This window comes from Marmota flaviventris, chromosome 10 (assembly GCF_047511675.1).
Source record: "Marmota flaviventris isolate mMarFla1 chromosome 10, mMarFla1.hap1, whole genome shotgun sequence".
NCBI lineage: Eukaryota > Metazoa > Chordata > Mammalia > Rodentia > Sciuridae > Marmota > Marmota flaviventris.
The window spans coordinates 80430669-80441369 of record NC_092507.1 but is presented as its reverse complement, the minus strand read 5'-3'; the positions used below and the strand labels follow the sequence as shown (position 1 = coordinate 80441369).

The 10701-nt window shown below is 39.7% G+C and overlaps 1 long non-coding RNA gene across 1 annotated transcript; it reads left to right on the top strand.

Moving 5' to 3' along the window:
* Window positions 1–2429: 2429 nt before the first annotated feature.
* On the top strand, window positions 2430–10187 carry LOC139707461 (uncharacterized). The gene is made up of 5 exons (XR_011709029.1): window positions 2430–2515; window positions 7637–7695; window positions 8790–8880; window positions 9447–9471; window positions 9587–10187. It is a non-coding gene; the product is annotated as an uncharacterized lncRNA (long non-coding RNA).
* Window positions 10188–10701: the final 514 nt, after the last annotated feature.

Genomic DNA, 10701 nt, shown 5'->3' with positions numbered 1-10701 from the left:
GAGGACCTGGGATTATAGGCATGTACCATCATGCCCCGCCAACTTTGAGATTTGGACTGGAAAACTGGGCCAAAGTTTAGATCAGTGTTTTTCAAACTGTGCACCTTGAATCATTAATGGCTCACAACCAAGTATTTTTTTTGCTTAAATAAAATATAGAGAAGAAATATAGCAATGTGAGTCATATATAGAAAGGGTAGGTTTTATAAAATTTTTGTTTCAAGTTCAAGTGAGTGTGTGTGTTGGGTTGAGTAAATGTGTTTCTCACTGTGTGTGGACAAAATTGTTGTAGGTGGATCTTAGGAAGGTAAGAGGGTCTGGGCTCAGGTGTGGCAGGTCTGCTGGGGCTGACCTATGCCCTAGAAAGTGTCCTATATGCTACAAACAGTGGAGCTCAGGAGAGGGGCAAACAACCACCCTTAGCTCTGAGGGCATGGGATCTGCTCTCTGGAAGAACTGACCTGGGTCAGTGGGGCATCAGGTCAGTGGTGAACAAAGATCGACTGCGGGATCATGCAGACTTTGCTCCATGCTGGAGGATACTGGGAGGGGGCAACCATTTGGTGCCTCAGGAGGGAACGGCCTTCACCCTCCCTTGAGCACCTGGCTTCTAGGATTTCTCAGCAAGAGAGAGAATCCTCAGGGGAAGATACTGGGCTTCCTGCTTATCCAAAAGATGACAACTTGGGCAATTTCTTGGAAAAATCAAGGTGATACAGTGTATTTTCACTTTGAGTTTATGGAATTATACTCACTCAACAATTGGTTTGTTCAGGGAGTATCCCAGATGCAGTTTTTCTCTCTCTTTCCTGTCTCATTTTCCTACCTACTGTCTATTTGCCTGTTTATCAAAATATAACAATGAACTTCAAGTTCTAGAATTAGAGGCAATTTTTACTTTACTATAAAACAAATATAAATATTTGTTGAATGAATAAATAAGTGTCTTCTGGGTGTTTTATATTCAATCTTGAATTCTGTGAGGACAGAAACCAAGTCTTGTTTTGTTTAGTATTACATTCCCAGTGCCTACATTTAGCAAGAGCTCAAAAATATGTATTGTTCTAATGAAGGAAATGTTTTTTAAAATTCTCTACAGTAAACACGTTGCCTTTAAAATCGAAAAAAATAACAATCTTTTACTACACTGCATTAGATCACATAGTATACCATATTAACAGCATTTCTATTATAAGAATAACTAACCAAATACTTGTTATTCATAAATAAGGATTAGTATTTTATTTCCAAAATACAAACACATCACCTCAATCATCTCCTTGGTATTGAACTATTCCATTAAGAAGCCAAAAGGTGGCTGGAAGTATACTTCCATGGTAGAGTGCTTGCCTAGCATGAGCCAGGCCCTGAGTTTGATATCCAGCAGTGCCCAAAAGAAAAGAAACCAGAACTCTCAGAGAGAAAAGAAGTGTGAGAATTCTTTCTTATAGCCTTTCATAACTGTAATTTCTCCCATTTTTTTCCTCATCCCTGTTATCACTTTTCTCTATATTCCACCCCCAACAGAATATCTGAATTTGTAAAATGTAAAATATATGGATAATTTTTTCCAGCATGCACACAAAGAAAAAATCCCAACCCTCTTTGAGCAGCCTCTTCTTTAGCTACCTATATAAAGACCTCTTGCAGTTCTAACCTTTATCTTCAAAGCCCAGGGATTTAGAAAAGAGATTTTATACTTTATTGAGCTCTAAATTCAGATAAGTTTGGGCCATTTGCTTCATTTCAGAATTATTTAAAAGGAAGCTTCAAGCTGGGCACAGTGGCATGTGCCAATAATTCCAGATACTCAGGAGACCGAGGCAGGAGGATCATTAGTTTGGAGGTCAGTTTGGGCAACCTCATGACCCTGTTTCAGAATAAAATAAAAAGGGATGGGGAGATAGCTTAGTGGTTGGGTATTCCTGAGTTCAATTCCTAGTGCTGGGGTCAGGTGGAGGAAAGCTCCAGATATTTATACAAAAGATTTAGGGGGGAAAAACCTACAAAACAAATCTTTCATGTTTATGTCTAGAAAGGTCCTATGACATTTTGGAATCTCACAAATGTTAAGTCTTTCCATCTCCATTTCATCCATCTGGTTCAGAAAACTCTGGAAATTAATTACTCAATGTCATTTCTATTCTTGTTTCTTAGGAGGTGACCTCAAACATATCAGCATTAAAGGAATGCTGCCCCAAATGAAGCAATAGTCCTCTCCTGACTTCATCAAACAGAGCCACCCACTGATAACCTCTGGCCCAGTTCTCAAATGCCTTTCACCTTTCCCCTAGATGTTTTGATTACTCTTTTAATAATTCTGGAAATGTTTGACAATCTGTTGATAGGAATGATGAGGGTAGAGGTCAGGACAATTAGCAGGGAAGATCCTTTCCTTTGCAAAGTCCAGATTTTTCTCCCAACCACAGGTTGGGCAGAATGGGATCAGCAAATAAGAACTCTCAATAAGGAGAGAGGAAGGGACTTCCCAGGACACAAGGCAGAGGAAGCAGAGGTAAATTTGTTGATCCAGTTTGGCAATTATTTCTTTCCACTCCTCATATAATGTTGGAATAACTGTTGATTATCAGGGGAAGAATATATGATAATATACTAAGGGCAGAAGTTTTCTTTAATTATGTGTGTGTGTGTGTGTGTGCATGTGCGCGTGTCTGTGCATGTGTGTTATATAAAGTCCCAGAGATAAGCTTGAAGAGCTGCTTTCTTATTTCCTCAATGGCAAAAGGACAAACGTAAAAGCTCCCAGTTGCCACCAGCTAGATCTTAAAATCAAAGGGTCTCTCTTTTTTTTTGGGGGGGAGGGTAATGGTTACTGGAAATTGAACTCAGGGGCACTCGACCACTGAGCTACATCCCCAGCCCTATTTTGTATTTTATTTACAGACAGGGTCTCACTGAGTTGCTTAGCTCCTTGCTTTTGCTGAGACTGGCTTTGAACTCATGATCCTCCTGCCTCAGCCTCCCAAGCTACTGGGATTATAGGTGTTTGCCCCTGCACCCAGCAAAGGGTCTCTCTTTAAAGGTAGAATTTGGTCTACATGATAGATGCCCTTTGAATAGGGATATTTATCATATCAATATGCTTAAAATACATAGAATTTGAAATAATAGCTCACATATTAACTTTTGGATGTCTTTCTAGTGTTCAAATTGGACATGAAATTGGATATTAATGTCTAACCTCCTCTTCTGGGCAAGTAGTGCGCCTTGCAGGTGAACATGGGGGAGTGAAGCTGGATTGCAGGCATAGACTTTGGGGACTAAGAGGATCCAAAGCCTAATTCTCCTTGTTGCAGCCTGAGTCACCTTAAGAAATATAGTTAGTGTCTAGTTGGAATGCTTTAGGCTACCAACAGCAGCCTAGTGTGAAGTAATGGAGTGTGGTAATTCTGCAGATTCTAAGATAGACCTGAGTTTGAATCTTAGCTCTATCACTTAACTAGCTGAGTGACCTAGCAAGATATTTAGGCTCCTATACCTGAATTTCCTTATATGCAAATGAAGAAAATAATAGACCTGTAAGATTGTTCTAAGCCATAAGTATGAAGGGCATGTGGGTGTGGCTCAGTGGCAGAGCACATGCTTAGCATGGTTCTGGGTTCAATTCTCAATGCCGAAATCATCATCATCATCATCATCATCGTCATTATCATCATCTTTAAATACATGAATTAATTTAAAGTTCTAAAAGGGTTCCCAGAACTGAGCTCAATATTTAACAAGTAACCAAACGCCCTAATCAAACAGACTAAAACATTAAAGAAATACATCCTCTCTCTTAATGGGAAGCCCAGAGGTAGAGAGGTCACTACAGTTGATGAAGTAAGCAGCACAGAACTGTCATCTTGTATCTGTTCTGTGGTCCTGAATGTGGCTTCATTTTCAGGCTAGTAATAAGATGTCTGCAGAAGCTCCAAACATCACATCTAGAAATAGGATATATTTCTCTCTGTGGTCTTTTAAGAGAAAAAAGTAACATTTCAGAGAAGTTCATCTTCAAATTTCTAAAATCCCAGTGGCCAGAATTAGTCTTTTGACAAAGGGAATAAGTGCGTTACTCTTAGACCAATTCATTTCATCTGCCTCTGAGGCTGGAGGTGGGTCAGCTTCCTCTGGATGTTTGGAAGTAAATAAATGTTTGAATGATGTTTGGGTTCCATTAGGAACTCATCTAGAAGAAGGTGAGGCATGGTAGAGAATGGATACTGGATAATCAACCAATAGTTGTTCACTACAACTAGGGTGGACAAAGACCAAGAACCTGCTGCAGGATAAGATAAATTGACACAAGAAAGTACAAGAGGCAGAGCCTGGAGAGACCCACTAAGGTCATTCCACACCCTCCCCCGCCCCCACTCCCAACTCCTACAAAAAGACTGTTTAAAGAACCTGGCCAAACCCACTGAAGGGGAGGGAGCTGTGAAGTACATCGAATGTCAGCCAAGTCCCTCACAAATCCTGTTTGGATGGGAAGAGACAGAATTACACTAAGCTCATTTGGTGAAAAGCTTTACCCAATTAAGAACATTATGGGTAAGATGATGAGTTCTTAAATGACGTGAAGAGCTATGAGGGATCTGAGATTTTACTGTACTTCCAAGCTAACAAGCTGGGCTACTAGTTTCATGGATTCTAACAGAAGACTTGAGACTCTTGCAGCAAAGGTAAAGGACTTTATTACTGACAGCAATATCAGATTGCCAAAGTATGAGCTTTTGTGATTTTCTAAGCCGCAATACCCTCAGGACCGTGCAAAAAGAGCTACATGACATCTGCATGTATAATGGATTCCATCACAGGGGAGGAATCGCAAGCTTAGAGAACCCCAGTATTTTATAATGGAATGTAAGCCTGCTTGTTCTTTGTTCCAGAAGTGAACACTATCTTTATTATATTAAATCACAAGCATTTCTATCTACGCTGCCTTGAATCCTGATGAAATTGCCAATGAGTATGACACTCCATTGGCCACTCTGATTAATCTGACCAATAGAGGCCATGACCAAATCTATCCAATTTCTCTCATGCAGCATTAATTTTAAGCTGTTATCAATAGGACTCCAACTAGTAGAATAAGGCCAACCTGCAATGTAGATCTCAATTGTACTTCTCAGGATCCCAGAGCCAGGTACCGAACAAAAGATAATTTCATAAATCCCATAAATCATCAGAGTGTATTTTAGAGAATCAGGTGGCTTTCTCCTTAAGTTTCTGTACTGACCTTTCCACTTGGTCTGAGATATTAATCCAGGCCCAGCAAGATATATCAGTGATAGCACAAGCTCTGTTTTGGCCCTTAAAATGTAAATCTAGAGCTATTATATCTGGTACAACACTGATCAGTGAGTTGAGGCCAACCTGGATGTCTTCCAAGGATGATGTAGTAGTATTGATCACTTCAACTAAAGTCAGGCACTAATTTTGTATCATTTTTTTAATTGGATAATTCCTGGCATGGAATAACTACATACAAGGAGCTCATAAATAAAAATGAGGCGGTTGTCTCTCTCTGAATATCTCCCAAATAATTAAGGGTAGTTTCCCTTTAGAGAGATATCTATAGTTCTGATATATATAGCACAACTTCCAGTGGTGCTTCCTTAAATATATGAAGATTTCTTATGACCACTGCTAAGTTGCAAGTCACTGAATTTTCAGAAGGCAGGAGGGTCAATACCTGGGTTCCATAAAAAGAAACATAGTCCCCAGGGAATATATCATGCTCATGAAAAGAAAATGTTGGTTACAATTATGGGAGATCCCTAAATAGAACCTACATGTTTTACTAATGTTAGCTGGCCAAAAGTAGGTTTCTGCCATTCACAACCAAAAAGTCATTCTAATATATCTTCTAATACCTGTTGCCTCTCCATCCAAGTCCCTCCTCCCATTCATTATCATTACTAATTCTGTTGCATCTATCAATCAATATTCCACCTCCAATTTCTGATAAACTAGGTTAGAAAATGACCAACGTCCCACAAGAGATTTATGAGGAAAGGTATGACTCAATCATTTGCTAAGACTCATTGTTAAGAGATAATTCTTCATGGATTGCTCATGTTTCTGTACATTTCACAAACACAATAACAGAGTACCCTGGTTATCAACTATCTTTCAAATATTTGTATAAGAAACAACCCTGGGACAGAGAGATGGTATCTCCCTCTTGGAACAAAGGTGCCTGTCTACTTGCTATCTATCATAAAAGGTTTGGGTTTGGGCTGGGGATGTGGCTCAAGTGGTAATGCGCTCGCCTGACAGGTGGCATGGGGCGCTGGGTTCAATCCTCAGCACCACATAAAATAAAATAAAGATGCTGTGTCCACCGAAAACTAAAAAATAAATATTAAAAAAATTCTCTCTCTCTCTCTAAAAAAAAAAAAAAAAAAAGGTTTGGGTTCCCTAAGTTCAAGGTTTTTCTCTTCTAACATAATCCACTGTGTATGCAGGTGCCCACTGCATACCCTGTGCATACACTGTGTTATTTAGGACTTGGGAAACTACCACAAATGTCAATCTGACTATTGTGATTGTGATGAAAAATAAATTCCTATATCTATGATCCAAGAATCTTGCGCCTTCTGCCAGTATCCAAGAAACTGTGGCAGGCCAACTTAGATTATAAGAATGGAAAAATCTCAGATATTTCAGTTATTGATAAAGAATCACAACTAAGATGGAATGTAGACAGACATATAAAAAACGAAAGAATGAGGGCTATATAGACCAATTAGGCTTGCTTTCTTCTTCCTCTTCCTATTCCTCCTTCTTTTTTGTGGTACTGGAGATAGAACCTGCCAGGGGTGCTCTACCACTGAGATACATCCCTAACCTGTTTTTTTAAAATTTTCATCTTGAGAAATGGACTCACTAAGTTACTCAGGCTTTTCTGGGATTTCAGGCATATGCCTCTGTGCCTGGCAAGTAGCAAGCGTTCTCTAAACAACTGAGACTATTTTGAGGCATATACTTTTTCTCTACTGTAAATTTTCACTTTTACTGATTAATAGATTAAACAGATTTGCCCAGGTAAGGGTAAAAAGCCCTTGTTGGGTTACCTCACCCAGTTCATTTACAATCATACCTATGCAGTAAATTTGCCATAAAACTCAGAAGAACTGGGTTTAGAGAGCTTCTAGACAGCTGAACATGTGGTGATTCCTGTGCCCCTTCTCCAGTACCTCACTCTATGAATCTCTTCATTGGTAATTCTTTATGATATCCTTCACAATAAATCAGTAAGAGCTTCCCTGAGTTCTGTGAGTCACTTGGGCACATTAATTGAACCTGAAGAGAGAGATATGGGAACCCCGATTTATAGCTTGTTGGTTGGAAGTAGAGGTAAACTGACCTGGGGTTTGTGATTGGCATCTGGGGGAGTGGAGACAGTAGTCTTGGGGACTGAACCCTCAACTTATGGGATTTGACATTATCTTCAGGTGTTTGGTGTCAGACTGGATTGTATTAGAGGACACCCAGCTGGTATCTACAGTAGAATTGATGGCTTTCTTGGTATATGGGAAAAACCCCATACACATCTGGTGTGAGAAGACTTCATATTGGTTGTTGTGTTTTGAGAGCAGAGGAAAAACAGGTACTTTGTTTTTTCCAGTGCCATCCCAGAGTCTTGGAGACACCCGCTGTATCCTTTCTCATGAAGAAAGGCTGCTGGTAAGACTTTCCCAGACTGTTTAAAGGGCCTTACATTAGCTGCTGGGTCTGCAATTCTCTACCAGATGACTCTGACTATGAATTGTCTGTCCCATCCCTTAACCCCATGGGAAAATCCATCAGGAACAGTGCAGGATGGTCCCAGATCTTGCACCTCCCCTAGACCCACATACAAAATCTGTTAACACTGTTAAATCTGTTAGATGTCTTTCCTACTCTCATTCTCATAATTGTCACTCAGTCATTTCCTCTGATGGACAAATGCCACCTGGCTGACAGTCCTGACAAACAGGATAGATTGGATTAACTGTCCATAGGCAGCCCTCCTCCAAACAAAGAATAAGCTTATTTAAACTGAACTGAAATTTTAAGTTTACCAACTGGCCAAGAAGTCACATTGGAAGCACTGTCAACCTCTTCTCCAAGAATATGAAATACATTACAGAATTATAGGAAAGTTCAGGGAAATAAAGGAAAAGTTGAGCAATTGAATCTTTAAGAGAAGAGGGATTTAGATTTATAGACCAACGGATAGTCTCTGAATGTCCTTGTTAAGATGACCTTAATGTTCATGGGAACCTTTTAGTCTTATGTCACATAGCTCAAGTTCTCATGGAATGGCATCTGATTGGCCTCATTTGGGTCACATGTTTGGGACAGGAGAGAATAGGGATCTCAACTGCCAATTGAACCAAGTCTGCATTTAGTAGGGTATGTATACCCCCAAGAGAAACAGAGACATTTCCCAGCATGTAAGATTTCATTTTCTTAGTCTTCTCCATATTATGAGGGATGCTGTTGCTAGCAATTGAGATTATAACGTATATCTCCTTTACTAGCAGGGGAGGGAAAGAATCAAAGGGAATGTCTCTGAATGGCCTGGCTAGGTCACAAGCTTTGTGTGTGGATTTTGGGATGAGACCAGGATACTGGGACTGGTTCCTATTCTAGAATCATAGGATGAAATAGGAAAGGAACAGTTCCCTAAAGAATGAAGGTGTTTTTAATAAAGGTGGGAGTAAGGGTGGTACTAGCAAGAGAAAAACAACAGATGTCTTCTGTAGTCACCATTTTTACATTATCCTTTTTCCCAGTCTGGAATGTTGTGTGTCCTGGTCCCAGCATAAAGGAAATTAAGGCATTTCTAATTAAGTATCACAGCAGTCACAGCTCAGACCAGCATGGGTGAGTTTTTCAGGGCCACCAGAGCATGTTTGGTGGTAGTGGGGAGGGGGCTTGGGGGCACCCAGGGGGATGAAAAATAACCTTGGAGAAAGTCTTAGATGTTGACCATTGGATGCTCAGATCCATTCTGAGGCCCCTGGAAGGCACAGCTAGAGCCCAAGCTGAGAAGTCACTCATTAAATACTGCCAGCTTCTCACCAGGGAACTAAAGAGAATCAAAGGATTGGCAGGGTCAGGAAGCCAGGTTTGCCTTTCAGGGCCTAGAGCCCATGGGTCAGAACGGAAACTGTCTTTCCTCTCATTCCAGGCCTCTCTGGGATAAAAAGCATGGTCTGAAATGTCAAGCTCACAGTACAGGGGGAAATGAGAGTAAGGGTGAGGTATGTCAGTAAAACTGAAACCCGGTACCTGAAGGCAAGGTACTTGTGCAAGTAGACCCTGAAGACACACCCTGAGGTTCCAAAGCCAAGGAGAGGACACTTAATGGAGCCTGTGAATGGGAAGGAAATGAAAAAAATCATAGTAATTCTCAATAAATATTTCTAAGCAATTTTTTTTTCTTACAGAAGAATAAAAGCATCAGCTATGCAGGTAAGTGATATATATTTCATAGTAAATCATATTAGATTCTATATAATATATTACATTATGGCATACATATAATATTGTATGTGATATAAAATTTCTATCGACCCACCTCTTACAGCTATTATAGGAGTCATCTAGAAAACCAGTAACAAAAGAGAATGTCTTTGCTGCCTCACAGTCTTCATGGAACCTGTCAACATAAATCCCCAGCCATAGAGCTCCCCACATGGGGCATGACTCATAGAATAAAACCTGGGATCCAGTAAACTGAAAAATATAAGATTTGGAGATCATCTGGAGCCATGGTTCAAGATGTAAAGCAGTCATAAGAACACAAAGGACTCTCCTAAGAACCTTTGTTCATAACCTTACACAGCCAACACTTGCACAAATCTTCAGGTGACAGTGAGATCTTGCTCTGGTATTTAATCCAGACTGGCATTAAAAATATACAATAACCAAACAGCTGAACTATACATCTTTTGGGAAATGGGTAAACAAATCATGGTACAGCCATACAATGGAATACCACGTACAGATAAAAGAAATCAACGCCTAATTCACACAATAGGGATGACTTTCAAAAGCATTATATTAAGTGAATGAAGCCAGACATAAAAGAACTACACAGTTTATGGTTATATTTTTATGAAATTCTAGAAAAGGCAAAATTAAAGTGACAAAAAATAATCTGGTGTTTTCCAAGGGATTGATTGACTACTAAGGGGCATTTGATTAGTTAGTGATTTTTTGTTGTGGTAACATACATAGAGCATTAAAAGTGTCATTTTAATTACTAAATGTATAGTTCAGTGGCATTAATTATATTAACAGTATTGTGTAACCATCACCATTACCTATTTCCAGAACTCTTTCATCATCCCAAACAGAAACTCTGTACCCATTAGGCAATAGCTCCTCATTTCCTCAGTTAACTTTTATTGTTTATAAACTGTACCTCAGTCAAGATGATTTTAAAAATTCACTGCCTCTATCCAGACACTGTGATAAGTGTCCTCACATAGTTAAGCCCTTTCTTAGTAATCTTTGATTACACAACCCCCTTTGGACTTTCCACTGTGCTTCTGTACCTGAGGATCCAGGACAATGGCCGTCCTTACTTTTTCAGAATGTGCACAGTTTGGACACACATCTGGTTTCCCCTGGTTGAAGACTTGCTCTTTGTTGCTCATCATGGCAGCAAGACATTTCTTCCCTCTCTCTAGTCTCAAT